Source organism: Zosterops lateralis, assembly GCF_965231275.1.
Source record: "Zosterops lateralis genome assembly, chromosome: 20".
Classification (NCBI taxonomy): domain Eukaryota; kingdom Metazoa; phylum Chordata; class Aves; order Passeriformes; family Zosteropidae; genus Zosterops; species Zosterops lateralis.
In genome coordinates, this window is record NC_139780.1 from 7,877,334 (window position 1) to 7,902,560 (window position 25,227).

General features: G+C 47.1%; 1 protein-coding gene across 5 annotated transcripts in view; it reads right to left on the reverse strand.

Moving 5' to 3' along the window:
* The window catches only part of DAB2IP (DAB2 interacting protein), a 158,272-nt gene that overhangs the window by 60,784 nt on the left and 72,261 nt on the right, over positions 1 to 25,227 (reverse strand). Inside the window, exon 1 of one of the 5 annotated variants that reach the window (XM_083875895.1) lies at positions 5,509 to 5,605. The exons of the other annotated variants lie outside the window; for them this stretch is intronic. The gene's annotated coding sequence lies outside the window, so the exon portion shown is untranslated. Of the gene's footprint in view, positions 1 to 5,508; positions 5,606 to 25,227 lie in introns of those variants that run through there. 5 annotated transcript variants of the gene reach the window in all.

Below are 25,227 nucleotides of genomic sequence, written 5' to 3' on the forward strand. Positions count from 1 at the left end.
GCACTTTTAAGGGATCTTCCCATGGCACAGAGGGCACTCAAAGGGCTCCTGGTGATCCATGAGGCTGCCAGGACTGGGTAGGGACTGGAGCATCTTTTCCAATCAGCTCTTGACTAAGCAGGAGGAATAAGCAGAGATGGAAAATACCCTGAGGTTATAAGAGAGTATTTTTTTTTTTTTAAGTTCCATTGAGAAATTATTCCTGGGATTTGATTTGTTGCCATCCTGTTGGCATTTCTGGGAATTTTTCTTTTTATAAATAAAATAGATTTTAAAGTAAAATATCTTGCTTCTAGGTTTTCTGGTGCAACCCAGTGAAGAACACTGCATAATATCTTTGTAAAAAATAAAGCTCAATTATCTAATAGGCCTTGGATCTGTGCTGCAATTGTAGCAATGGGATGGGTGCCCCAAGCAACAGGAACTGTGCAAATATAGAAAGTGAACAAAGCCACAGAGATTCACCACCTCAAACAAAACCTGCTGCAGTCATCCAGTCACTCAGCTCTGCCATCTGTGGAGTGGAACATGGTCTGGAGCTGCTGCCTGGTGGAGAGCCTAGAATGAGACAATCCCAGGATGGTTTGGGTGGCAAGGGACATTAAAGCTCAATCCCTGCCATGGGCAGGGACATCTTCCTCTATCCCAGGCTGCTCCAAGCCTGGCCTTGGACACTTCCAGGGATCCAGGGGCAGCCACAGCTGCTTTGGGCACCCTGTGCCAGGGCCTGCCCACTCTCATAGGGTGAAATTTCTGCTGTGTTTCTGTCTTTCACTTTGAGCCAATTACTCCTTATCCTGTGACTACACTTCCTGATAAAGAATCCCTCTCTGATGCTAGGAGGACTTATACAAGAGTAATTAGAAAATATTATCTATATGTGTTAGATGTTACTGTTCCAAGAGCCTTTTCCTGTAAGCTGCTGGGAGGCCTGGGTGGCTTTGTGGCCTTTGGCAAGATTCTCCTGTGTCCTTTCACTCCTGTTCCCAGCTCGGTATCCCAGAACAAGCTCCAGCTAACACAGGATCCTGCCTCCAGCAGGAAGGCAATCTTGTTAACAGAGGGAAAATACAGTTCCTGACCCTTGAAGGCAGGCAGGCAGAGCCCTGAAACTTTTGATTTATTCTTCTTGCTGATGTTGGTTGCTTAGCTACAAATATTCTCAATGCTCATAAAAGCCTCTCTCCATTAGTCCTCATCGCAAGGTTTTAAGTCCAGCCACAGTTTATTTTTCTTGAAACCTTGGTGATGAAATTTCATGTTGCTGTTCCATCTGAGATGGAGAATGCCCTGTTCCCTGTCCAGAGCCTGACAACTGCTGTGAGCACGAGCAGGAGCAGAGGAGATGTCACCCTCCAGCACCGAAGATGGGCAACAGAGCCTGGCTCTGATGTAAGAGCACTCTTAAAAAAGGAAACAGAAAGGGGAAAAAAAAAGTAAGAGCCAAGACTGATGAAGCAAACTGAGCCTGCAGCTCAAGCAGAGCTGCTGGCAGCTCGTCCTGTGGAGCTCAAGGCAATGCCTTGAAATGTGACGGGTCTGCTCAGCATCTGCTCCCAGCATAAACCAGCCCTGGGCAAATCAGCCTGGATGGGATCAGCTGGTACCAGTCTGGCACAACAAGGGCAAAACATCCCCAACACACGACACTGTCCCCACACAGCTCCCTGTCCCCAGCCCCTCATTGCCTGAGGAGTGTGTGGCTGTCACTGACAGCTCTCCTGGACTGCTGGAAGGTGGGAGCATTCCTTAACCTGAGGAGCACCAACTCCATCCCACCCTGCACTGCCTCTGTGTGGGGGACAGGAAAAGGCCATCAACAGGTGATATGAGTCACTGGGAAATGATGATGTGGTCTCAGGCAAGGAGAAATAAAAATTACTGTGGAAACAATCACTTCATAGAGCTGCCCTGTGGAGAACAAAGGAAGCTGGTCTGGGTAGGAACCCAGGGACAATGGTGGCACCAGCTGTAGGGACAGGGCAGGCAACAGAACTCAAAATTGGGCTTTTTCCTGCCTGCTGAAATTAGAGAACAATGAGCAAAACCTCTGTAGTAGGAAAGGGAAGCAGCTTAGCAGGAACACAGGGCTCTGGCACCCAAGTGCTTCCAGCAGACCAGCAGCACCCAGCCCCTCCCAGCCCAAACTGGAATTCTGCGATCCCAGAATTACTGGCTAGGAAGGAACAGACAAGCACAGAGAACTGTGAGTGCTGTCACATTCTGATGATTAAAAGCTGGAGCAGTTGAACACTGAAAAGCCCCTTTTGGGCTCACAGTGCCTTGTGTTTGGTGAGCAGGTAACAGAGGAACACTCTGGGAGTCAAGGGTCTCTTTATCAAACTAATTTTTTAACGAACAACCTTGCAATGATGCCAAGAGAGAGCAGAAAGCTCCCAGTCAGCACTGCTCTGCAATCAGGGATTAATTTGTTGCCCGATGCTTTGCTTGCTGCCCATGACAGAGCTCATAAATCCTCATTTTTATTGATGTCCTGGCCAAGGGGGCATGCTAGAAAAGGCTGGCTTGTGCTGCAGGTGTCCTGGGCAATCACCTTGCAGGATATGACAAACTGCTTAGAGGCTTTCGTAAAGCCTTTTAATCATTTTATCAGTCTAATTCTTGTTTTTATTGTCTTTGCTGCAAATTTATGGCAGCAGCTCAATTTGCATCCTGCTCTTTCTGGGAAATGGAGGGTGAGATCCTCCCACGACAGCAGGGCAGAGGCTGTCACCTCTCAGTGCCACAGCCCCAGCAAAACACAGAGCATCTCCAGTGCCACCAGCAAGGTCCCAGTCAGGCCCAGTGGAACTGGTGCCATTCTCCCATTCCTGGCTGCTGGTGTTACCACAGTGGAGAGGATGACATGAAGAAAAATCGTGCCTGTTTAAAAAAAGACAGGAATTTCCTCTATGGTGAAGAGGTGGAAGAAAGAACCAGTGCTTGGGGGAGGGAGACTTATTGGAACAAGTTTTCAACCATCAATGTCTGCTGGAAAAGTCCTTAAAAGTATTAAAGTCTTAACAAGCCTTAAAATCTGGGTCTCCAGCACCTAAAATTGTGACTGAACAGAGCAGTGCCTTTACATGTTGGTATCCCAGGTGATACAACTCCAAGTTCTTTGAATGTCTCCTCTCAACACAAGTGACAATTGTATCTTATTAAATCTGTCATCAAATTGCAGGTCTCTGAAACGGTGCAAGTCAAAGAGAAGCAAAGCAGGGGGGTGTTTCTGTACAATACCCAGTGGAGCTGAGGGAGCCTTTTACATAAGAAAGGTGTTATTTCTGCCACTTTGAGCAGAAGGAAACTCAGGGAATTACTGAGTGCTTTCTCATCCCACTCACTATGTTCCCCAGTGCACTCCAGGACAGGCTGGTGAGTGGCTGTGACAGCAGCAGCAGGGGCTGTGGCTCAGGGAAGAGGAGCTCCACGCACAGGGGTCCCTGCAGGAACAGAGGCATCTCCTGGGGAGCTGGGGCTCCCCTTTGTCCCCAGCTCTGCCATCCCACCCGCTCTGCTCACATCTCCCTGTGCCAATATTGGCACTAACAAGGCCACAGGAGGCGGCTCAGCCTCACCAGAGGCTCTGTTATCTTCACAAGCCCCAGGGCAGCTCTCTTCTCCCAGCTCCACTCCTGCCCTGGGACACTTCCCGTTAATTGCTGTGCACTGGGAAAAGGAGGATGGGGCCAGGAGGTGCAAACAACCCACAGGGTCACTCGTGCTGCTGGCTGGGCCTCTGCAAAGATCACCCAGACCCAACCCTGTTTCATCAGTGCTGCTCAGAAGGACTGAACTCATGGCTGGGAATGAAGAGGAAGCAAGGACAGTCCTATCAGTTACCTCTGAGCATTAACACAACCGTTAATTGCCACTTGCTCATCAAGGTACAGCTTAATGGGAACCAATAGAGATGGGGCCATGACCTTTCTTCCCTCACTGCAGACTCCTTTCCTTAACCCAGCTCTGAACCATGGTCCCTGCTCCTGCCTAGGGTAGGAGCTCAGTGTCATTGCTGGGGGAACTCATCAGCTGTGAGCAGCTCACAAATCTGAATGAGGCTTAATGCAAGAATTCCCCACTTTCATTAGTTGTAGGTATCCCAGAAACCCAGAACAGTTTGGGTTGGAAGGGACCTTAAAGTTCATGTTGTTCCAAACCCTTGCCATGGGCAGGGAACCTTCCACTAGACCAGGCTACTCATATTATTATAAATATGCTTTGTTTTATGCTCATATTATTATAAATATGCTTTTGTTTTAAGCTTTGCTGTGATTATTATTTGCTGCATTTATTGGCCAGTGCATGGCTGTGAGGCCTAAGAGGGACTCCCCTGCTGTTTAAGGTACTGCAAGTGATACTGGCCACCCTGCAACTTTTGGGGAAAAGGAGATGGGAGGGAAGAAATGTGTCTGAAGCCTAATAAGGACACAAGCACTTGGCAGATTTTAATTTGAAATACTTTCTTTTCAACCATATCCTTTTCCGCTGGGCTCTGCAAAGAGCAGAGCTGGACAATCATACGGGAAGCTGGGAGAGACTAACAATAGAGGAGGAGTGGAGAGGGGAGTGGAACCAGCCTCTCTCCTTGTACTCAAAATGAAACATGATAAAGAAACAAATTGCATGAAGGATGACTAACAAAGAGAGCTTTAAAAATCGTTTCAGGGTTAGTCTTCTCAGGTTCCCAGCAGGGACAGCAGGAAAGGACATTCGGTTTCACACATTACCTAAGTTTTAGTCCATCTTCCTTTCAAGTTCTCCGTCTGCTCCTACCACGTATCCAGCCACCCACATCCCCGGGACTGCCTGCAAACATCCCGACCTCCAGGCACGGCCACTTCCTTCTTTACAATCACACAGACCTTTTACAACGCCTTTGAAAAATCTGTGAATCCTGCCTGGCCCCTCCTCACTGCTCCCCATGGATGTGGGGGAATTGCTTGCCCGCTATCCGCCTCCCAATCCACCCTGCAGGAGCAGCAGGGCCCAGAGCAAACACCTTCCCAGCAAAGCACGTCCCCATTTGATTGCTGCGTCCTCCTGTCTCCCCGCGGTGCCAGAGGGAGCGCCGGACGCTGATCCTTGGCGGGTGATGGAATACAGGGGTTGGCTCCAGGCAGAGCTGCCCCGACCCCCACAGGCTGATTCCACAGGAAACACAAACATCTGCACCACCCAAGTGCCTGACAGACCTCGCAGAGCTCTGCTCCAGCGCTCCAGCCTTTGGAAATCCGGCACACTGCAAGCTGCCCCGGCCCCAGCAGTCCCCAGCAGCTGAAATAACGTGCTGGAAAGTCTGTTTTTTCCATACCTGCACCCTGTCCCTTTTGAAAACGCAGTATGTAAATTCAAGAGATTGTAAAGGTCCAGCTTTTCCCATCTGGGTCATCCACTTCCAGAGCAAGCTCTCAAAGGTGCAGGGAACACTTTGTCATTGCACTTTGGCAGGTCCTGGTGAACCACGGAAGAGAAAAGGCAAGTGGAAAACTACCAGGCACTTACCCAAACCTCCACGGGACAGGGAAATAAGATCAGGACAGAAGAGTAAGATCAGGACAGAAAAGCAATGCTGGGAAAGTCAGCTGCTCCGGCAGCAGGGCGAGTCCATCCCCCGGCTCCCTCCCCCGGCCGGCTCTGCCCGGTTTGGATTCCGCTGCTCTGGAACCGCTCGCAGACTCCCGGACTGCGAGACCTCCTCCGCAGCTGATACAGGGGTTATGAAAGTAAACTGACTATTGCCCTTTGTCAGGGGAGGAGGGGGCTGGGAAGCTCAGCCCCTTCCCTTCCTTTGTAATTCAAGCCGTTTCTCGAGGCGCAGTGTTTTGGAGGAGAGGCATCTGCTCCCAGCCCCTTCCCCGCTGCCGGCAGCTCACACCGGGGCTGGCGGCGGGCCAGGCCTTTACATGACAAAGCAGCTCATTCCTAATTAAACTTCATCCAGCATTTTTCTGTCTCGTACATAATTAGTGCACAGCAACAAACATAGAGGGTGAGAAGGGAGAGTTTGAGCACGGGTCGCTCTGTCTGCACCTCTGATTAATTTTAAGATTTCCTCTTTATTTATGCAGTAACTATCTCCCATCACTTCCAAAACATTCCGTATCCACCATCCCTGCTGGGGGAACTTGGCCTGAGGCCGCTGCCAAAGACTGGGCAGTGCTGGGAGCAGGGATGGGAACAGGGGTGGGAAAAGGGATGGGAGGAGAGATGGGAACAGGGATGGGAACAGGGATGGGAACAGGGATGGGAGCAGGAATGGGAACAGGGATGGGAGCAGGGATGGAGCAGGGATGGGAGCAGGGATGGAGCAGGGATGGGAGCAGGGATGGCAGGAGGGATGGAGCAGGGATGGGAGCAGGGATGGGAACAGGGATGGGAGCAGAGATGGCAGGAGGGATAGCAGGAGGGATAGCAGGAGGGATGGAGCAGGGATGGGAGCAGGGATGGGAGCAGGGATGGCAGGAGAGATGGCAGGAGAGATGGGAGCAGGGATGGGAGCAGGGATGGGAACAGGGATGGGAGCAGGGATGGCAGTAGGGATAGCAGGAGGGATGCCGGATGTGTCACAGGAACCCTCCTCAGGACACGGTGCTGCTCCCGAAGCCTGTCAGTGCAGTGTCAACATCTTTCCATAGGCAAGTGCTCCAGGATTGGGCAGCTCTGATCTTTATTAGTTCCTGAAGGCAATTAATCTTTAAAGCTCAAACTATAACTGCTGTCAGCTCAGCTCACAGCCTCCTTCTATTGGTATTTACAAGTTACATTTTAAATTGTAAAGAAGTCCAGGCACACGGGAGTTTGTCCACAAACCAGACAGACAGGAATTAAAGCACATTCTCCTCAAATCTGCCTGAAATCTAAACTTTTATTATTAGCCATCCTCAGTGCAATAATAAACTTTAGTCCCTGACAGCAACATATGGATCCCATCTCCACTGCAGTCCAATATTAGAATAATCCACAGTGACCTGGTAAACAGGCTCAATCCAACAGATTTTACTTCACCCTGTCAATGAGAAATTTCTGGCATATGACAGAAATAAAAGAAAAAAACCTGGAATATTTTGTTTAATTTCCCACAACTCCCTATGACTCCCAAATATGTGTGTCTGTATTGTTCTAAAACACAAGGAGCTTGTTTTTCTTCTAATTACGCTGGTTCAGAGTAATTATTCTCATTTATTCTCCATGTACATGAGCATATCAAAATAGGAATTGACCCAGCATCCAATATTCCCTGTTTTAGGAATTATTCCAGCTGCTCGTAACACAGAAGGTCCGTGAGAGCCTGGGAGAATGTATTCACATGGAGGCTTATCTCTTCATTTCAGACCATTCATCATTCCTTGCCTGGAAGCAACAGTTCATTTCCAACAACTCAGTGTCAAGATGGCAGTTTAAATCCTCTTGAGGACTGCCCCAGGAGAAGATTTTGTCCCAGTTCTTCTGCAGCCACTGTAGAGTCAGCCTCTTTTGAAGTCACTCAGTTTCAGAATGTGATAGAAATAAAGAAAGAGTGAAGACCTGCTGGTGACCATCCCAACCCAAGGAAGGATCATCTCTGCAGAGCCTTCTCTTGGGATTTCAGTAGGGACAGAAATTAAGAGTTAGAGTGGTTTGGATTGGAAGGGACCTTAAAGATCCCCCATCTCCACCCCTCCTGCCATGGTCAGGCCACCTCCCACTATTCAGAAAGGAAAAATACGGCCTGCCAGAAAATGCTGCATGTCATGCAGAGGATTTCCTAGGGTTTATCATTTTCTCTGGATATAGATTTACACAACTCTTGCACAAAGTAGGAGATACTTCCAGCTTGGAGTGGAGGAGAAGGACCTGAGCCAACAGCAACAGCCTGGACTTTTCTGAAAAGGCCACATCACAACCAGACCTCCCAAACAGCAATCCCAACAAAATCTTCAGGGAGAACCCTCAGAGCAGAGCAGAGTCTTGACATCCCCATCTCCCCTTTTCTGTCTCTTACATTTATTTGGATTCCACTTATCTCTTTATTTTAAGGACTCTCTCACCACATTTTACCAGTGTCGGTGGCCCTTTTACCAAGGACAATCTGAATGGAACATTTTGGAAAGCAGTGATTTAAGAAGCTGCAGGTAGCACTGCAGAATGGCTGACGAGCCATCTCTGGAAATCAGAAGGTGTCTAAAGAGGGTGTTTACAAGCAGAATGCTGCTAAAAGTCTGCCTTGGTTGCAGATAACAAGGCTGAGACAATGACAGATTTCCTTCCCCTGGCAGCCAAGAGCAGCTCCCCGTGATTGCCTTGCCGTGTTTATCCAGGATGCTGGGAGAGAGCAGGCACCAAATATGCAATTAATTGGCAGTTTGCAAGAGCATATTGCCTAAAGATAAACAGAGTGGGTGATCGTGTCGTATGGAAAACGGCTGAGTGCTGCAGATGTAGTGTTGACCCAATTTAAAAAAAAGAAGTTTTTTTTGTTCTCTTGGAAAATAAATGTACTGAAATGAAGACTTTTTTTTCTTTTTGCATGGTCCCTCTGGCCTCTGAATATTTTGTGTACGTAAGCCATTCCAGGTTCTTTCTTAAATCTGGAGGTACATAGTAAATTATGGATTAGCTGAAAGTTTTCCTGCTGACATCAGGGGAGCATGGGGATACATTGTGACATGGAGTTAGTGGCCTTCTCTCTCCACAGAGGAAGTTTTGTGAGCAGGAGAAGACACAACTGCTAAGTGGGAATCAGGTGATGTGGAAAGGAACAGAACTGCTCAGGACAGTGGATGTGGAGATCAGGCTCAGAGAGAGGAATGTTTTTTCACAGAATCACAAAATCACAGAATGGTTTGAGGTGGAAGAACACCTCCTACTATCCCAGGGTAATCCAAGCCCTGTCCAACCTGGCCTTGAACACTTCCAAGGCTGGGCAGCCACAGCTGCAGGGAGGATCTGGACCAGGATCAGGGGTTTGGCAAATGGAGAGTGCTGTGAGTGGGAGGGACAGGCTCCGGTTTCCAAATACAGACATTGTCAGACAAAAAGACACAAAGATGACATGACACCCAGAGTCAGGGAAGGAGGAAGATATGGGAGAAGACTGAATGCTACTGAGGAGCTCAGGATAGGATACACACTGTGGAAAATATGCTGAGGCTGCACAGGGAAGGGGAAAAAGCAACCTGAATGTGATGCTGCTCAAGCTGGGAAGCTGGAGAGACAGAAGAAGGGATATCTGTGACATGATCAGGACAGCAGCACAAAAGCTGTGGATCAAGTGCGAGGCACAAATGCTAAAGAGAGAAGCTCTCACTTTCAGGAGACAGAATTCATTAGGAGGAAAGCCCTCAATGTAGAATTTCAGACTTAATGTTCTGCAGCTCCCACGCACAGCAGTAGCAGGCAATGAAAATCAGTGCCCTCACAGGACAAAAGGACACTCTCCCCTCTCATTTTTTTACATTCAGTGCTATAAAACTCAAGCCCAAAGCCTGTGACAGATCTCTCACTTCATTTTACTGCGACCACACTGACCTTACCAGCACTGATCACATCCAAGAGGAAAACTAGTCATGACCTGGCAACTTCTTTGCAGGGACAATGCACTGAGATTGTATCTGCCCTGACCAATGTGATGACACCAAAAATGCCTCAACAGGAATTCCTGATCCCACGGAGAGATTGTTACAGCAGGCTTGGGCTTGTGTTGCTGGATCCTCTCCCTGAGCCCAGGCTCTGAACAGTGAATGGGGTGCACTGCACACTCCACAGGTGAGGACCTTCCTTCTTCTACATCGAGGTGATTCCAGGTGAATTCTTCATGCAGGACTCAGTCCAGATTTCCTTTGCATTCCCCCAAAGGCCAGGCCTCAAGGAGGAACTGGAACACCAACACAGGAGTTTGGTGTTTCAGAAGCACGGCAAAAATTCAGCAGCTTTTAAAAAAAATCTTTTTCTTTTAGATCAAAGTTTCTGTATTTGGGTACCTAAATTTAGCTGGCAAAATAAGTGACATTTTATTCAGAGATGTAAAATTTCCATTGATTTTAATGGATTCAGCATCCCAGAAAACTAGGCCACTTATTTATGTACCTACATAAGCATTTGAATCCCTAACTTGAAGGAGCCAAGTTTGTAAATGATGACCTTATGTTTTAAAAATCATGAGACAACTCTGCATGCATCAGTCTGTTATTCCCTTTATTTCTGTCAGCAAGGCTCATTCAGAGGTAGATTTAAGCTGTAAAATGTGCCTTTAAAGTTTCCTGCAATAAGGTCTCCTCTATTTAGCAAAACACTTAGGCACAGCTTAATGTCTTCCCGAAGAGAAGCACTTGAGTGAATCAAGGCTAACAGCTTCCTCACAGCCCTCCTTGAGATGAGGAACGAATCTCTGTCTCCCCACAGAAAATTGCTGATCCTGATGGGAATGGCTCAGCAGCCTTGAAGAGTCTTTCTGCCTCATCACTTTACCCTGGGAACAGACTAACATTGCACAGTACTTGGGTCTACAGAGCACAGCAAGGTAACAACACTGAAAACAACACAAAAAACACTCCACAGGTGTTCCAGGCCAGGCTTGGAGCAGCCTGAGACACTGGGAGGTGTCCCTGCCCAGGCACTGGATGAGTTTTAAGGTTCCTTCCAAGCCAAAGCATTCTGTGATCCCAGGATTCTGCAGGGATGTGTGTTTTGGGCAGGGCCAGGGTGGAGGGAGGGAAAGGGCAGCAAGGAGCAGCAAAACCCCAAGCAGGAGGTGTCTCTGAGGAGGGAAGGTGTAAGGCAGTGAGGCACCATCCCTTTGCTGATGCAAAACCTCAACCTGTTCCTTGTCTTGGGACTTCTCTATGTCAATGCTGCACCACTGCATGCCCCTCAGTAAACTGCCATGTGGCTGCTTAAGGAAAGAGCTGGATAATTTACCTCTGATTGTTTCAAACACTTGGCAGGAAACAATAGATAAAAACTGACAGGACCTTCACAGTTAACAATGCAACCTAATGAAGTGAAATACTGCTCAGAGAAATATTGTGACAGGTATCCATGGATTCAAATCAAGGAAAAGACGTGGTGGGCTAGATTGGGCTCTGCAGTCCTTCAGCCCTGACTGTGAAGTCACCAGATCTTCCTTCCCTCTGTCTGAATTTTGATTGCACAGCACTGAATGCAAGTTTGTGAAAGCACAGAAGTTAAAAATTTTCCCAGAGAGGAGCTAAAATGAGTTGAGCTCCATTCTGCCACATTTTCACATTCCTGCAGCTGTTTCCTGCAGGAGTTCACCTCTGGAATGACACGGACCTTGGGAGGGAAGCAACGGGGGGAAACCCCCAATCTGGACAGACACAGGAGCAGGACTGAGCTGTGTGCAGGAGCATCTGTGTGCAGGTGTTCACAGGACAGAGCTGCAGGAGCTGGGCTCGGGGCTCTGCCCAGCTCACTCCTGAAAGCACTGGCAGGATGTGGAACCTCGGGAGGAAGAGTTACTGCCACTGCAGACAGCCACAGGCACTTTCTATTTTCCTTTATCTTACAAATTGCAGCTCAGAGCCTGAATTATTCAGAGCAGACTCCAGTGACAGCTCCTTGGAGCAGGGGGGACACAGACACAGATGGTGGCTGCAGTATCCCGATCCCCAGGGGGGGTTGGCTGGACAATTAGTGCAATTTGTTAAGCAGGCGGGAGGCAGCGAGGTGGAGCACTCCGTGCTGGGCACACAGAGGGGTGGGACCAGCCCCTCTCCTCGGGGTGTCCTCAGAGCAGAGGATGCTGAGATGAGCTGCAGCCAACCTGCCCTGGCAGGGGACAGAGCCCAGGATGGATTGGGTTATTTGTGGTGTCACCCACTGGCTTGGCTGAAATGACATTAGAGACTCCAAGGTCTAATGACCAAAAGCAGTGCCAGGGAGCTGCTCCCTGTTGGGATGTTCCTGTAGGCAAGGTGTGATTGTCTCAGTGTGCTGTGAGGAGCTTCTGTGCACAGAGCAGGATCAATAATGATGATAAATATATCTATATCTATATCTATATCTACACACTGCTGACCGTGACACAGCCCTGGGTCACCCCTCGCCACAATATTTCTGGCTGCTTGGTCACCCTGGTGCTGCCAGCCTCCTTCTGCCTTGGCCACAATGGAGAAAGACATTAGGCTACAGGCTTCCCAAAAAATCACAGGCAAACAGAGCATCTGGACTTTGAGGCAAGTTAAGCACTGGGAATTAATTTGGTTTCCATGGTGAAGGACTGTGAAGTTTCACTTACCCTAGGAGGAATGGGATGTTTCCATTTTCTGGCCTCAGGTAAAAGTATAAAGAAAATTACATCTGGCTGGGAGTGGAGACAACTGACTGGGAAAAAATCTACAGAGGAAAATGAAGGGAGGAAATGGTGCAGCTCCAGCAGCACAGAGTAACACCAGTGTGATGCACTCCAGCCAAATTTTCGTTATTACCTGTCCAAGTCTTTTACACAACTCAATAAAGGACACCCTGACCTATGGTGGGAAGGTGCTCCAGCAGCTCTGAGGAAACAAAAAAATCCCTGGACAGGCAGGAGAATGGGAACAGTGGTGTGTGGAGCCACACAAACCCAGGCAGGGCTCAGAGTCCCCTGTGGGCAGATTCTCCGTGTCCATGGCCACACTCTCCCTCTGCACACAGTGAGTTTATCTGCTCTGGACAATCCTAGAGAGGGAACATTTTCAAAAGCATCTGCTCTGGTCTCAGCAGTCCCTTCCAGCACCAAGATGCAGCATTCCCCAATACTTTTAGCTAAAGCTGTTCAAGGGAGTGTGAGACGTGCCAGGCTCTGTATTTCTAATGGGAGCTGACACTGCCAGCACTGGAAATCAGATGGGAAGCAGTCCTCAGACAAGGAGACTGATTAAAAAACATAACTGACAATGGCAAATAGCTTAAAGGATTTAAAACCCCCCAAAATTAAATCCATCCTCAACCCAAAAATAAAATACAGAGAAAATCTTTACTTTTCTACAAGTCAAAGTTAACTTAAAGGCAAGGAAATACTCTAAAGGTCACATGGATTTTTCACATATCCATATACCTGATAGTCAAGGCTCCATTTTCAAACTGCACTTGAAATTAATTTAGAATTTACTGATGTTTCTGAACTCAGGAGAGTTCAGAAAAAAAAAGAGTGAAGTCTTTCACAGGAGAAAGCAAATAGGGGCAACTGGATCAGATCAAACATCATTTTCTGGGTAGCAAGAGGGAAGAATCCTCCTGCTTGCAACACTAGGAAGATACCAGGAACTCTTTTGAGATTTTTAATAAAAACTCCAGGCACCAAAAGCTCTGGAGGTTCTCCCTGGATTAACCACAACTTATGTTCCATTCACAGAAGAAAATCATTCCTTGTGTGAGAAAACACACAGCAGGCTCAAGTGTGACACTGCTGTTACCACACCCCAGCAAAGATGAAAGAAACAATAATAATAGTAACCAAAAGTTTAAAAATATCTCTATGCATATTTCACTGTGACAGAGATTTGCATGTTCATCTCCAAAACTGGGTGAAAAGAGTCTTAAAATATTGTTTTTGCTATTTTAACTGTAAATACAGGAAGCTTTTTCTGTCTCTACCTACTCAATGACACCATTTCAAGATTTTTTTTCTACATTTTCGTTACACAAAAAGGGGGAAAATAGAAGGAAGGAAAAAAATAAAGTCCTGGATTTTAACTGGTGAAAACTCAAAGTAGTCAAAGTTATATAATAATTCTATGAAATTGGGGGATGTTATTAGCATGGAGTGAATCAGAGGAGCTTCTGGGAAAGCTGCACAGGCCAAGTGACCCTGAGCTGTGCCTGGAGCCAAGGACAGTATTGAGGAGGGAATTTTCTCTGAACCAACATCTTTGAAGGCTTCAAACAACCTGGATGTTCAGTTTGGTGACTCACAGCTTGTGGCAGCCCATAAAGACCTTTGTGTCTGCTGTGACTGTGATTAATCTCTCAGATACAGCCCCAAAATCCCAGTTTCAAAGGCCCCTGGCTGCAGCACTGCTGGTCCCTGGGGAATGGATGGCTCAAAGCTGCCCCTCCTGCAGGAGCTGCAGAGGGCATGGAAGGGGCTGGGGCTGCCAGGCTGGGTATTGTCCCTCACCCAGAGTCCCAGGGGTGTTCCCAGGAAGGAGCTCAGCAGCTGGGAGAATCAGGGCACTGGAGTTCCTGCCCTCATTCCCTCTCCAGCACCTCAGCCTGAGCCCAGAGTTTTGCTGCAGCACAATCCACCACTCCTGTGTCCCCTGGAGGTCAGTAATAAATACTAAGTTATACCATTGGAAAGAGGGAGAAGAAAGCTCTCTGCAATGTTTTGGTGCATATTGAGAGGCCAAAAGCAGTAGCAGGGATGAAAGGAAAAGTCTGATGGGCTGAGCTCTGGGGAGCAGCAGTTTTGCAGTGTCACACACAGGTTTGCCTGGCACTCCTGCTTCACTAACAGCCCTTGTTTCACTGGGACTGAGGCTGGGAGAAATCTGCTGCCCATCAGTCCTCCTGAGTTTGGGCTGTGGGAAGTATTATTTCTTAGAGGATGAGGCAGTTTATTGGCCAGGGATATTTCCAGCGCATTTATTTTGTTGTTGTTGTGAATTTGGATTAGAGGCATCTCCTTCCTCCCGACAGTTGCTGGCAGCATGCTGTAAAGATATGATTAATTAAAGTGTGACTATGAATCCACTCAGAGGCTTAGAGTTTTCCTCCTCTTAAGACTAAATAGAGAAAGGGCCACTTAACAAAGTTCAGACCTTGAAGCAGATTTCAAAGTACACTCAGTTTAGCTCAGCAGTTTAGCTCAGCACAACGAGGAGGTTCAACCTTCAGTATTTAAAAGCTATGAGCCCTTGGAGAGAAGAGACTTCTGCTTCTGGTCCAATCCCAAACACAGAAATAAATAAATAAGAGATAAATAAGCAAGCCAGGCTCAGAAAGGACTCCAGCAGCACGGCAGAAATGCCCTGCTCACCTGGGGGACTCCTCCTCAGCCTATGGCACTTTTTTACCTTTGTGGCTTCCTCAGCCATGGAACACACACAATCCTGAGGTTTTGGATTAAAACAACACATTCTGGCTCTTGCTCTGCAAGAAGCCACTGGAAATCCTGGAAGACCTTCAAAACTGAGCAGTGTAGGACTTGAAAACCAGACACAGCTTGACTAAATTGAAAAATCTGAATTTCCTAACATGAACTTAAAAGGTGCTACTGAATCTTTAATGACTGCAAGACAGAGCTGGCTCAATCTGAGCAGGGCTCAAGGTCTCCTTTTGAAGAAGTCAAACTTAAAGAAAAATAAAATAAGAAAAATGTCTGCTACATTGGAAGGTCACAAAGGGTTCCATGGAACCCTCTATCTCTCCCAACTCCAACTTCCTCAACGGCAGTCACTTGTGAATCCAGAGCACCCACTTCAACCCAGCATAATTATCTGGGGAAGGAAAACACACCAGCCTGAGAGTCCTTCCCTAACAAGAGGTTGTGAGGGGCAGTGTGCTGCAGAAACAGATGGAAAATGGGGCTATTTGTTTATTTCAAGAGCACAGAATTCCTATTCATTAAATGGTACTTTTAAGCTGTTTGGTAGCCACAGTTTTCTGCCTGACTGATGGCTCATAGGGATGGATTGAGAGGGGGAAGCAGTTTTGTTGCTTATTGGTGTCCGTGGGGTCATTCCCAGCCCACTTTTCCAAGCTCTCACATTAATTTCCCACCACCAGTATCATCTTCGACCCCCACAGTCAGTTCCTCTGCATCACTAATTCTGTTTTAGACAAGAATTCAGTTTACAGTGAAGCACCTAAACAGAAGAGCTGTTAGGCAAAGCTGTAAATTTAGATGGTGCAAGACCAAAAATGTACATTTAAAATTAAATATTTAAAGTTTGGGTTAGGGCAAACAATATATAAACTCTTTGAAAGAATAGCCATTATTAGAGATTATAAATCTGCATGCTAATTTATGTGGTTACTATTGACATTTTCTTTCTAATTCAGCTTTTAGCTCTTGCATGCAGATAAATTCCAGTTAAGAGCATTGTGATGTGCAGAAGGCTTAATCCAACAGAAACCCCCTAATATGCAATTTAAGGATCTCAGGTTCATTAGTAGTCTTAGGAGCAGCTTGTTTAACAGTTTATTGCATGGGGCTGAGCCCATCTGAGACACTGAGTACAGGAATTGCCTTCCCACAGACACCCTTTGGGATATCCAGGCTCCTGTGGGGATGCAGCTCCTTTCAGGGGCATTCTCCACCCTCAGTCCATTTCCTGGACAGGTAAAAACTGCAGAATCCTGGAAAGGTCTGTTTCCTAGAGATCTCAGCATGATCTGTCCTCTCTGCAGGCATTTTGGTAAGAAAATTAAATGAATACCCAAACACTCTGATTCTCATCAACCATTGATTCACCTACTGGCAGTTTCAGTAATAAATTAGATCAATGTAATTATTGTGTGCACACAGATGTCAAATCACAGTGACTATGATCAGATCAGCTGGGTGTTTCCTAGAAAAACTGTATTTATCCATATTTGGTGGGGGAGAGAAGGTTCATCTGCCCATCCAGAACCCAAAAGAGACAAATTTCCCACTGAGGTTTCAACACTGTGTTTCATGGACTAAATCCTGACAATAATTTACTCTGGGAAATGAATGCATTATTTTTCTAGTTCTATGCTCTATCCAACCACTTCCTCTTCAATAGATCCAGCTACTAAAAAGGCAAAAAATTCCCCAAACTTTGTAGCTTTTAATGGCCTGGAACAAGTCAATATTTTGTGGGCTCAACGCCCATCTCTGGTGTCAGCTGAGCTGACGCAGAGACCCCAAAGGAAAGCACCACAACCCCAGAGAACAAACCCTGTCCCCAGGCGAGGACATGCCCCCCACAGGCCCCCAGACATGCTCCCCCTGTTCCCCCATAAAGCTCCCTGCTCTCAGACCTGCACTGGGATCCTCTGGTGCCACAGGGAAGCAGAAGAGACCTGTTGGGTGTTTGACTCCTCCAGCACATCCTGCAGGGCAGGGGAGCTTCCCCTGCCTCTCCAGCAGCCTGCTGTGACTGACACAGGGGTGAATTCCTGATGCCTGCATCTCCCCACCTTGTCTTCTGTTTACCTGGCAATTATCCACCCGAAATTCTTTCACCTCCCCCCTACTGACACCTCGGAAACACACGGTTATGAAATTGATCCTCTGTTATCTGTCAGCGACCCAGATAACAGCACTGCCTGTGCTCCACTCTCCCTTCAGCATCTCAGCAACTTCTCCTGCTCCAGCCAGAGGCGTTTCCCAAACTCTGAATCCGACGCTCTCAGGGCTGTGGTTGGATCACACATCAGGGCCTCATCAGACACCATCCCAAGGAGCACCCACCAGGGTCTGAGCCTACTTTGCTGCCTCCAATTTAGCTCGTTAACCATTCCCAAAAATGAGTATATTTTAATTACTGTTTTCTGAGAATTGGGATTATTTTCCTTCTAAATATATTCGTCTGATTATCTCCAGGATGAAATTCATTTGGTTAATTACCATCTTTTTAATTTGTTTAAGACTGTGTTTCTGTTTCCTGTGCTGTAACACCTCCCTGCCAGCTCTGCCTGCATTTATTCCATGTCTGACAGATCCCCCTCTCAGGGAACAAACAGAAGGTTTCCATAAAAACCAGGCAGTGCCCCAAGCCTTGCAGGCAGCCTGTGATCCCACCTGAACTCCAGGGGAAATGTGGGACCCTCTCAGCCTCCAGTTCCACTTCCAATCCATGCACTCAATCCAAGCCCTCCTGGCAGACACCCCCTTATGTAACATCCCATTCATCTGCCAAACCAGAGTTTTGTACCTGGATTATTCTACTGTTATCTTATTACTACCCCAAAACGGCAAGAGACAAATTCCAATTTCATTACCAAGATCTTGATTCCAGTCACTGATGTATTTACTGGAAGAACCCAAACGTAATTTTATTTCCAGTTTTCTAGACTGTCCCAATAATAAAAAAGAAAATCTTCCATGGGTAATGCAAACAAGACCAATGGAGACATTAGGAGAAATTTCAGATATTCTTAAACCAATAGAAACACCACCTAAAGAGAAAGGTCATGGCACCTAATTAAATTATATACATGGGCTTGAACAGCAGGAACACCAGGAGAGCATCCAAAAGCTTGGGAGAAGATGTTTACATGGAGAACAGTGCTGGTCCCAGCTGGGTGGGCATGGACTTTCCTCTGCCCAGGACCTCAGCCAGGCTGGTTCCCACCTCAGTTTGCTGGGATTTTGCACAGCAGCTGGGGAGGCTCTCCCAGAGCTGCCTGGAGTCCATGGCAGTGCCCCAGCACAGCCCCTGGGCTGCCCCAGCCTCAGCTGCACCCACGTTTCTTTTCCATGCCAATATATTTCCATCTTACTCAAAAAGCTGTTTGTCCCTTAATAGGGCACATTTTCCAACCAGCTTTGTTGTTCTGCAAATTATGGGCTATAAAGAATTAATGGTGGAATATAAATCAATTTAGTTCACTGAGAGAGTGTGTGTTTTATGTGGTAGAGGTTTTCAAAGAAAAGTAATTAGTTGATTTGGCATTTTAATCTTCAGAAAAATAAAGAAGCTATTTTTCTCCTAAGAGGATGTGTTTGAACACATAAACATATGCTGCATTTTCTGAAACTATATTAAGAAATATTATTTATTGTTTAGATGTGGCTGATAACTATTTCTATTGTCTCAGGAAGATTCTCTGCGATAAAGATTTCACTACAGGGACTGCATTTCACTTTCCAAAATGCCTGACCAGAAGCTTTAAAAGAAAAGCCAGAGAGGTCCAGTTCACTTCTTTCCCAGGGATGTCCTTTTCTCCAGGTGCCTGTAGTGTGGAGATTCCATGACCACAGTGCTTGTCCCAGCAGCTGCACCAGGGATGGTCCATAAGCAGCAAACGGGGAAACACAAATCCCTCCGTGTGTGTGTGAGGAGTCCCGGGGACTATTGCATAAGATGCCTCTGCTTTGCAATTTGTTCTCTCCCTGGCTGCAGCCCGAGTGTCTGAAGCCAAAGGGCTGTTTTGTGCTTTGTGAGAGAATAAGCCTGTCCCGCTGGTGAGTCTCATTTGCCCTCTCCATGTCTGTGCCACACAAAAAAAGGATTCCACCTTCCTCCCTTTGCTGAATTTCCCACATTAACACTCTGGGTGTGTTCAGCAGAGCCAAAGCAAAGCCAGCCAGCCACGCATCTGAGTTTGCTTTCCCCCTGCTCCCCCAGAACAACTCATTTAACAGCAGCACAGCAATTAGAAAATCAATATTCCATCCTGACATGACTGTTTTGGCTGCAGCATTGCTTGAGGAGCATCTCTGGCAGCCTCATCTTTGCCTGGACAAAGGATAAGGCAGGAAGGACACTCCGGTGTTGGGAGATCTGATTGATTTAAGATGATTTCTCTTAAAGCCCACTCGGTATTTGCAGCCTGTTTCAGGTACAGGCAGTGTGGAGATGACATTCTCCTAATAAGCAGCTCTGTGCCAGGGGTGTGCGTATAAATACAGCTGCAGAGAAATGCAAGCTTGCTTTCTTGTTTAATATCCACCACCCACCTGAATAAAACAGAACCTGACACATGTCATAAGGAATTACTGGAAGAATGCAAGGCCCTTAGGCACCAGAGCCCCATTTGTATTCCAGTCATATTAACCAAAAATAAAATAAATAAGTAACAATCACATCTTTGCCATGAAAGGATTTTCCAGCCATTCAAGCACTTACTACGATGCTGCTACACATTCCCGTGCTGGAAGTGCAAGGGCAGCAAAGGGGAGGGAAACAGAGACAAAGAGCAGAAATCACAACAGAGAAATTAGTGAGATTTGCTGCTTTGGAGTTTGTGCTGGAAGGCTCAACCTGGCCCAGCTCAGCCCAGCTCAGCCTGGCCCAGCCTCACCGTCTTCCCCGAATTCTATAATTAGTATCAGTGATTATTCCAGCAGGATTCAGAACCCTGCCCATCTGCAGAGTCCAGGGTGGGAGCAGCCTGCTTTGTTTCCATGTTATTTAAAATAGGAACCCTAATTGCCAATTGTTGTGGTGGAAAACCACTCCCTTATGGAGACAGGCATGATGGAAAGCACTGTGTGGGCTCCACCTTTCCCAGCCACTAGGGAGAGTGGGAAAGCAAAAATTCCCCAAACTCTGAGCAAACCCACCCACCTTCCCCAGAAATGTGAAAATCAGATAGATGGTTACTAAATTGAGGAGCAGGAACTCCTTTTGCAGGGAACACGAGTGCTGAAAGCCGTCCAACACAGGCTCCCCACTCCATCCCACAGAGCAGCCAGTCCCTGGTTTGTTTGCCTGTGTGTGCTGTTGTGTAAGCCATAATTATGCAATCTCACAGTTTAGCACTGAGACATTCCCAGCTTGTTCCAGCTCAGCAGCAGCAGCTCATGGCCATAAATGAAAAAGCCAGGCTTTTTCCACAAATTTATTGACATGGAATAATGTGACCTCTTGTAGCACGGAAAAGGGCAGTGCAAAGATGAGCTCTGGGAAAAGGAGGCAGTGCTGGCCAAAATTACCAGCAGTGGAGTTCTGGTTAATGCAAAGTGAAGCCAGCCATGGCAGGGACATGTGGAACCTTTAAGCTGGTTCGTGATGAGGTTTGTATAAACTGGATGCCCTGACACAGCAAAGTGGGAGATCTGTGACCTCAGGAGCAGCACAATAAACAGCCACACAGAGACACTGCACTGAGAGAAAACATTTCCCAGGGCACTTTCTGATGGAAATGGTAGATAAAATCCCTGGACAAAACAGCCCATCCTCAGTCATCAGCACAAACTGCTGCATTTGATGACTTTTTTTTCAATTGAGCCATTAGATTTTTCTCAGTAGATTTTTCAGGTGAGACAAAATGAGTCTGATTTTGAAGATTCACAAATAGTTGTAAATAATGATCAGACGCCAGGAACAGCTGTAATCACTGTTTCAAACTATTTCATCTCCAGAGGCATCCAATGGGTTTTGAACATCTCTTTATGTTAACTCAATTTTAGAGCTGAACACAGTGAGGAGGAGTCACTTCCTCCAATGTATTGTCCTGACACCCAAGTGTTGTTTATGTACCAGGAGCACAAATCAAATTGAATCCTGGGCTCTTTATGCACTGACATTTATAGAAAGAAAAAGGTGTCAGAGGAAGAGAAGTGTCCACAAAACCACTCAGGGCTGAGTGATGCTTTCTCAGCTTATCGGTGACAGGGGCTGTGGTTTCAACACATCTCATGGCAGGAAATAAAAGTGCCAAGATGCAAGTGATACAGCACAGCCTGTTCTGGGAGCTCTGACACTGCCCCAGCCTGGGACTGACTGCAGCACTGAGAATGCCATGGGCTCACTTGGAACTAAGTAGGATAATAGGCTGGGAGAAATCAGGGGCTGGGGAATTAGCACACAGTCCCAGACTGGTTTGGGTTGGGAGGGACCTGAAAGATCATCCAGTGCCACCCGTGCCATGGGCAGGGACATTTTCCACTATTCCAGGATGCTCCAAACCCCATCCAACCTGGCCTGGGACACTTCCAGGGATCCAGGGGCAGCCTGTGCCAGGGTCTCCCCACTCTCCCAGGGAAGGATTCCCACCCAATATCCCATCTAACCCTGTGCTCTGTCAGTTTGAAGCCATTCCCCCTTGTTCTATCACTACACATCCTTGTAAAAATCCCTCTCTTAATGTTTAAGGGAACTTGATATTTCTGAAACCTTCAGATTTACGATTGGACTGGTGGAATTATTTAGGTCAAGTCATGCTTTGCATGTTAATTTGAAAAAATAATCAAATCTAACGTGAGTTTCAGAATGCCAGTGCCAGGACAGCCAGCCCAGGAAATTATTGATGAGCTTTCAGACAGGACTGAAGCAATTAAGAGTCATTTTTGGTTGCCTGAAAGCAGCTTGGTGACCTGAGTCCAGCTGTGAGGCAGAGAGAGGAGATCCCTGAGCTGTCCTTCAGGGCCACATTCACACACAGGATGTTTTTTTCCCCATTCCTAGAAGCCGTTATTGGAAAATGTCACTATTCATTGCTGAGGTTCCCGGGATGCAGCAACTCTCATTACACCTAAGCCTTCTCAGCACAAAGTAGCCACAGATAACCTGGATGTATTTGCTGCAGCTGCTGTTCCAGAGGCTGCACTCCTGTTCCGTGGGGGGATTCCCATCATTATTGGCTCTGTTATTTTATATCTCGTTCCTCTGTGTGATGCTGACTCCTTTCATTTGAACAAAAGGATGTGTTCCTCTGACATGAGCAGGGATGAGGAGTCTCAGGGATGGAAAAGGATGCTGGAGGAAAGGCAGCAGGTCATGATGTGCCTGGGCTGAGGGCATGGGAGCCCTGGAGCCTCTGTCCCTGTGGGAGCCCTGGAGGCCCTGTCCCAAAGGAAACCCTGGAGCCTCTGTCCCAAAGGAAACCCTGGAGCCTCTGTCCCTGTGGGAGCCCCTGGCCCTGCTGCTGGCAGATACCCAGAACAGACTTGCCAGTGCTTTCAAGGAAAACAGGTACAGAAAAGATGTTTCTTCCAGCAACATAATACTATACATGGGCAAACAAACTGAGTAGGGAATGGCTCAGAGTGATAAAAAGCATGGAAAACTATTCAAGAGGAGTGTCTTTAGCTGGGAAAGACAAGGAGACACAACAGGACATTATCAGCAAATAATGCAGGGTAAAATCAGGAAAGACTTGCCTGTTTCTATTTACTGTCTTTTCTAAAATGGCCAAGGAATAGATAATGAAGATGAAAGATAACGGGCTTTAATAGATTAAAAACTGTCAGTGCTATAAATTATGTATCAGTGTCTGTCTGTGGAACTCATTGATACGAGATGTAATTGAGACCAAAAACTTCACACCACTCAAACAGGATTATTGTTATTTTTTAAGACAATGAAACTTTTTCTATGGTTCAGAAGAGAGAATAAAGCTCTCAAGTCAGGGAATAACAGGGAGCTGGCCCTGGCTCCTTGGCCACGCTGGAGCCCCTCTGTCCCTCCCTCCTGCTCTCAGTGTGTGACTGAGGGTGTGTGGAGGCTCTGCTGCTGTGTGAGAGGTTGGGACTGTGATTAATAAAGTGAGGAAGAGCCTCAAAATGAATGACTTTATCTAACGAGTGTGAGACACCCTGTACAGAGAGAGAGCTTCAGATATAAAGGCATCAAGGCAAACTTCTCTCAAGTGTGTGTCAGAGCAGGTACCAGAGGGCCGCGATAATGAAAAAAAAGACAAATAATTCTTTGCCCTTTTCTTGCAGGCTTCACTCAAGGACTGGAATTGCTCTATGAATACATATCACAGAGCTGCCAACAGACTTGGGAGGCAGCAGTGTTATACAAAGATCATAAGCCATGCCTAAGAGATGAGAGTTAAAAAAGAACCCAATGCTGCAGTCGGCTGATGATTTTTCCTATCTTATATCTTCTGTTAGAACATGTTTAAACAGAATCAAAATTATTACCCGCCCTGTAGGGCTCAAATGCCCGTGTAAATGAAGCTGGGAGTAACTAGTTAGAGGAAGAAGGATTGAGGAGATTAATGTGAGCTACACTCACTTCCCTAGATGGCTCAGAGAGCTTATAACAGAATTGGGATGCTGGAAAGCAATTAAAAGAACTAACTTAAATAAATCTCTAGTGCTGAAGGTTTGCCAGCATATACCTCTAAATTCTCCTCTGATGCAACCAGGCCCCTTCCTCCAGGGATGTTCTAACAACCTCTCAGACAGCAGGATAATTATTGCAAAGTGTGACCCAGACTGTGGTTACTGGTATAATCAAAAAACCCCTCGAGGTTTCAAAATTAGACACAGTCTCCCTGGTGGAGCAGAGTTCCCAACTCTTGGTAACTGTTGTGATGACTAAACTTGCAGTGACACTGTCTGTGAGTGGGACAGCCCCTTTGGGGCTGTGGGGTTGCTCACCCTGATGGGTTTTCCCTCTCCCTGAGAGGATTCCTGGCAAGGAGCACACTGCAGGAGTGGCAAGGGGAGATGAGAGATAAGGGCTCACAGAATCACAGGATATCCTGAGCTGGAAGGGACCCACAAGGATCATCCAGTGCAGCCCCTGGCCCTGCATAGACACCCCAGCAATCCCACCCTGTGCCTGAGAGCATTGTCCAAACACTCCTGGAGCTCTGTCAGCCTTGGGGCTGTGACCATTCCCTGGGGGAGCCTGTTCAGTGCCCTGCCACCCTCTGGGGGAATAACTGAAATCCAACCTAAATCTTCTCTGGCAGACCTTCATTCCATTCCCTCAGGATGGAGAGAAACAACATCTACACACTGTTATGGTGAGAGCAGGACATGGCTGGTGAAACCCCTGCTCCAGCAGATCAGGCACTGCTGTTCCCTCACAGCATTTTCTAAAGAAAACATGTTCCCCTGATATTTCAACTTCTCAAACTGAGTGTTTGATCCCTTGGGGAAGCTTAAGGACTGCAGTGGATTTGCTGCTTTCTGGTGCACAGGGAACTTCCACTGCTGGGATGTAAATCCTTGCTTGGTGCTAACACACAATCTCCAATTTAAGCAAACAGGGAGCGAGGGAAGAAATGAAATACTAATTGCAATCCAAATTGCTCCATCTTCCATCCACCCCCTGCCAACCCTGCTCCCTAATCCATAAAGTCTGAGTGCTGATCAGTGAATAATTAATTGGGGGAGCTGGAGAGGGTTCCTGCAGAGCCTCAGTGGATGGATCAGTGGATGCTCATCCCGGTCAGGGATGGCACCAGGAGCACCCGGCAGAGCCTTGGGGTGCCCTGCCCTGCCAGGCACCCCCTGCACGTGGCCCTGTGTCACTAATTACATCTCGTAGGACAAACCCTGTCACCCACACAGACACTGCACAAACAACTGGCACTGCCACCTTCCCTGAGAGCACCGGGGAAAGGCAGGAGATGCCAAGACTCAGGGAAATCATGGACATTACAGGCCATGATTGAAACTATTCACATCCCGATGGCACCTGGCTTTGCTTGGTGCCCAGGGGGGTTATGCCCAGGCAGAGGATAAACACCAGACTCCAAGATGAGCAACAGCATCCCTGAGCCTTTCATTCCAATCCTCAGAGGCAGGCATTGGTAAAAACTCCACTCTCACCAAAAGAATTTAACATGTAAATCCTTCTCTCTCTCTCTCTCTCTCTCTCTGTGGATTCCTATCATCTAAAGTGCTACTATATAGCAACA